Genomic DNA, 5,633 nt, shown 5'->3' on the forward strand with positions numbered 1-5,633 from the left:
CACTGATGAGACACACATACACACACGGAGTATGCCGCCTGCATTGCTGATAAGGTGCACTACAGTCGACACACCGACACAGCACTACCTTGAACTCGTATTCGCACTTGCTGAAACCACACAAACAGCCCATAAATCCCCATAGCAAATAACAGAGGACACAGACACCCCCACCACCACCACACACACACACACACACACACACATGCACGCGCACACGCACGCACACGCACACACACACGTACGCAGGGAGAGGTGAGCCGCTATGGTGTGCTTATTAAATCAGTCCTATATCAGCCAGTCTCCTTGGGACAGCAGCAAAGATTTACTACAGCAATTACACTGGCTAATTACAAGGAGGAGAGACAGAGGGAGTGAGGGAGAGCTGGAGAGTGTAAAGGAGAGAAGGAAATCAAATCAAAAGCAGCAAGAGCAAATAAAGGTGCAAAAACTGAGACGATAAGAGAGCAAATAAAAAGGAGAGAGGGAGAGAGAAGTTAGTTTAAAGGACAAAGACGATGAAGAGTGTGACCTTGAGACAGTCATAACACCTGAGCCTTGAATGAGAAAGATGGAGACAACACAAAAACACAAAGGTTCAGTGTTCAACTTACAAACCAGCTGTGTGTGTGTGTGTGTGTGCCTGACTGACTAACTGAGTGACTCACTGAGTATGTAAGTACTTTTTCTGGGGTACTCTGGTAGTCTGTGTGGTGCTTTGGTGTTTGTTATTCACAGTGTGAATGTCCTTGACGCTGCACTGGCCTTCACAGCACAGTGCTCCCTCTGCGGGGAGGAGAGTGCATTACATCATTAAGCAGGCTTGCTCACCGTTAAGCTTGGTATCAATCAACCCTGATCCTTGCTCCTCTGCTGTAAAAGGCATGCGGTGACATTTGCAGACACTTAACGTACTTTACGTATGTGTGCGTATGACACTGACTGATGAGATTAGTGCTCGTACAGAACTGTGAAGGTCTGACAACTTGAAGGTCTCACACTGAATATAGCCTATAAGGGTAGGAATGAACAACTGCTAATAACATCATACTTAATTAATCCTTTTGAGGAAATACATTTTTCACTTACACCTTACCTTCAATAATCATTGGGGGATCACATTTAAATAGAGCTTTTGGAGTGTGAATGGATCCAATGTCTTGCTCATGGACATTTCATCTTGTCAGCCGCTTGGACTCAGGTCATGCAGTTGAAGGTTACTCTCTCTATATACAGTGCCAGCTGCCTGCCAAATGTACTGACATTTCCCTGCAAGTCAAGTGTACTGTCCATTCTGACCCCCTCTATGACAAGTGCACAACCATGCAGAAAGTCTCATTTACATGAGCACAGAGGTAGAAATGAAAACTTATAAATTGGGTTTCTATCTCAATTAAAAAGTTAGATGAACTGTAACACACGTGCACCCCATGGGGCACATTTTGCCCCGGGCAAAAAGGATTAGGTGAAGCACTCCTGTCAGCCCTCAAATATTCATTATTACCTTATAGAAAGATAGCAGACAGAGAGGGAGCAGGAGCAAGAAAAAGGGAGTGTGTGGAAAAAAAGAGCAGGAGTAAGAAATAGAGAGGCACTTCATGAATACAAGCAGTTCTGACTTATGCAAAGCAAAATAGATGAAAGGAGGACAGAGAAAAATGGAGGTCTACACGGTGTCATGCCATGGAGGACAGTTAAAAGCTCATCGCAGGGGCTGGAGCACACACTCATCCTCTGTTAATCCCTCAGCTTCTGTCCTCTCGTCTCCAACCATCCATCCCTTCACGTCTTTATCTCTGCTTCAGTGATGAGGACAAAGGAAAGCACTCACTCATTTGCCCCCCCCCTCATCCCACCTCCCCAAACCCCATCCGTCTCTTGGTCTCTTCAGGCGAGGCTCACGGGCCTGATTAGCAATTGTGACTTGACCGCATGGTGGAAAGATTGGCACACATGCACACAAACACACACGGGAGCATGTCTGCACGCACACACCCATATGTATATGCACACACACATATGTGGCAAAGAGAGGGACAAGGGCCAGTTTTGCTAGGTCTAATAAATCCTTGAGCAAGGCCCAGAGACAGTGGGGCGGGGGGCTGGAGAGGAGGAGGGAGTTTTGCCTTTTTTAATGTCAGCCATCGCTCGCAGGATACACACATACACAGACACTTGGGGAAGTGTATCTGTCTGGAGGCTGAAAGATTGGGCTGTTTTCTGATGCTTGTCACTATGTTGTTAGGGTTTTTTTTTTTCTCAGCCAACATGTTAATATGACCAAGCTGAGGAGAGGAGAGGAATAAATGGAAAGGAAAACAGGGAAAAAAAGACATGTGGAAAGTAATGCTGGAGGTGAGATGAAGGGGATGAGTAAGAGAGTAGAGCAATTGCAAGGGGAGGCAGTATTACGGGGGAGAGACTGTAGAGCAAAAAGGATGAGAGACAAAGATGAGGAGAAAGGCAGTGAGATACGGTCAACTGAGTAAGAAGAAAGAAAATGGGAATGAGAGCGCATTTCCAGAAAGACTTTGCATCAATTATGATGATTAACACACTCAACAGATACAAAGCCATCTCCATGTACATACACACCTCTCCCTTTGAAGTGGAATTTAGTGTATTTAATTTACTGCTTTGTGTCTTTGGAAAAGTAGCAAGTATAGTGATCCTGCCATCCATACTGCTGAGAACACTGAGCATGTCTTTGCATTGGTGTATGTGAACCTTTCCCTTTGTTGCAAATGCTTTGGGAAAACTACTGCAGGTGTTTGAAATACATCAATAACACTGGATCATAGTCAAACTAGGTAGCTGGAGGGGGATGACAACCATGATCTGGCAACCTCCACCTTTGCGTGGGAACCTGGGGAAAAAGTCTGTCTCATCAAAGATGTGTTAGGGTGCTGCAGGGTTTCCAGTTTGTGGAATCAGTTTTACCCCCTCCCCAAAAGAGGAAAAAACCCAAATGCCCTAAATAAACTAAACAAGAGAGATAGATATTTAAACAGAGAGAGAGATGCGCAAATCCTCTCCTAGAACATCTGTCTGCTGGCCTCTCTCAGGAATTGGCTGTAGTTGGGGCTAGACAAAAATACACACATGCAGGCACGCAAAGACACAAACAAAAACACACATACACAGAAGTACACACGTAATCCCACCATGTGTTTAGTGAGCCATCAGGGGACATGTTGCCAATCAGACAGCAATGTGAGGCTGTGCGAATGAAAACAATCAAGGAATAACACACAATATGGCTCAGAGACTGGCACGTGTTTGTGTGAGCCACAGAGTGTGTGTATGTGCGTGTGTGTGTTTGTGTGATTGAGCTCACAGATTCACACACATATAATGCCAACCAGAGACCAGCCTCTGTGTTCACCCAAAACATTCCTAGAGGGACTGTGTGTGGAGAGATTTTCTGGGTCTTCTGTAACTAAAAACAATTGATGGTAAAAGTGGCTTATTCAGGAAAAAGACAGTTTGAGGATTCTTGTACTTCCTGTGCAAATATCTGTGGATGAAAGTGTCTGCAAATTGAAAGTATGTATTGTAAGTATTATCTTTTGGAGGTGCACAGATTAAATGTTTACCATTAAGGCTGAGTCCTCACTGTGACAACCTGGGCTATGTGCTGCATGTCATCCCCTCTCTCTTTCCTGCTTCTACACTGTTGCTATCAATAAAGACTAAAATACCCAAAAATTGAAAAAGGTTTATCTTCTGCACTGCCAAGCTACTTCCATGCTCAGCCTGCAGGCTGACCTGGATGTGATTTGTTTTTCTTTTATTATTTAGACAGTAAAACAATAGTGTTTTTACAATGGTAGTAGTGAGTGCAATGTTATGCTTTCAACGTATTAGCCAAGACCAAGACAGCAACATAAAAACTTTAAGGTCTGACAGTAAGTCAAAAGAATGCTTCCAAAAATACTGTACAACAAGACAAGTGTAGTATTTTCTTTATTCTACCTGTTGTTTGTGCTGTGGACTTGTGACCTAGCATGTGTGTGTATGTCTAGTGAGCTATCGCTCCTCTCTCTGTCTTGTCTCTTCTCACGGCTCAGTGAGTGTGTCAGTCTGCATTGGCCCTCTTTCAGAAGCTACTGAGAGATGGCAGCACCATTAAAATTTAACCCACTATCTCACCACTCACCACACACTGACAAGACAGAGAGAGAGAGAATGGCAGAGATAGCCAAGCAGGCATACAAGGATATACAGGCATGTATCCAACCACAGATATGCACACACACAAAACTGCACACACACACACTCATTCCCAAAGAGTCAGTCAGATGTGATAGCGAGAGATGGGGAGCGACGGAGCGAAAGATCCTATACAGATGGAGAGTAAAGAATAAGATGGAACAGATTACCGCTTGAAAACCACACACATACACACACATCTGATGCATAGATGGCTATGGAAATGAGTGGCATCAATTCAGCAGGGGAAATGGAGAACGTGTGGGGGCCTTACGTCCCATCAGTCTGCACTATCCCCTCTCTCTAAATCCACATTTCCACACTTTCTATTACTTTCTCCCTCATCAGCTCTGGCTTCTCACTCCTTCACAGGCAAGCCTTCTTTTAGTTTTCCTCCCTCTCCTTTCTAAATCTATCACTCTTGCTGGTGCTCAATATTTTTTTTGACACGTAGATTTCTCATTTTTCTTCTCTCTCTCTGTCTTCTGTCTTTCCACCTTTCTCTGTCTCTCTCTCACTTGCTGCTCCTGTCCTTTTCTGCCCCAGTGGAGTGTGGGATAGCAGGCAGAGCTGGGAGGCCTATGGTCTCTTAATTAAGAAGCAAGGCGGAACGAGGCCACAGTTAACAAGGACACACACACACACAGACGTTTGCATTGCTTTACTTCTAAGGACCTGCATTGTCTACAGGCCCCGGTGCTGAAGTTAACCATGAGCGCCACAAGCCTGACTTGCACCTGTACCCTGTCACGCTGATCTTTACTAAAACCTTATCCATAAATCTGATTTCTAACTCCTTGCATCTTGAAAAACTGAGAAATAGCTACAATGTCCCCACTTTGTAACACTGTCTTCATAATACCTAAAACTTAAATTCTGCCTCACAAAGGTGAAGCACACACACACTTAAACAGGGACTTAGTACAAAAGAGGAAGAGACACTGTTAAAGACCATTGTGCTCAGGTCACACACTCTCTCTCTCACACACACACACACACACACACAATTTCCTCTTCTTTCACACATCACAACACCTAATCAGAGGCTGAGGACCTGGGTTGAAATCTGCAGGACTAGGACTCAATCAGCGAGTGCAATCAGACACAGGACACACACACATACACACCCACATTCATTCATTCACACACACAGCTACAATTACACACAGGGACGACACACACGTAATAAGCCCTGAGCTGACGGACGAGAGGAAGGCCATGATATTATTCAGTCTACCTCATCACCACTGTAACCAACACACATACACACACGCACACACACACACACACACACACGCACACACACACACACACACACCACACACACAGAGGAGGCGGGATGGAAGTAGCTATTTTGAGAGCGCGTGCGTCCATTATCTGCAAGGTGACTTTGGGCACAAAAACGTACATGTATATCATTT

This window comes from Lates calcarifer, linkage group LG8 (assembly GCF_001640805.2).
Source record: "Lates calcarifer isolate ASB-BC8 linkage group LG8, TLL_Latcal_v3, whole genome shotgun sequence".
Taxonomy (NCBI): domain Eukaryota; kingdom Metazoa; phylum Chordata; class Actinopteri; family Centropomidae; genus Lates; species Lates calcarifer.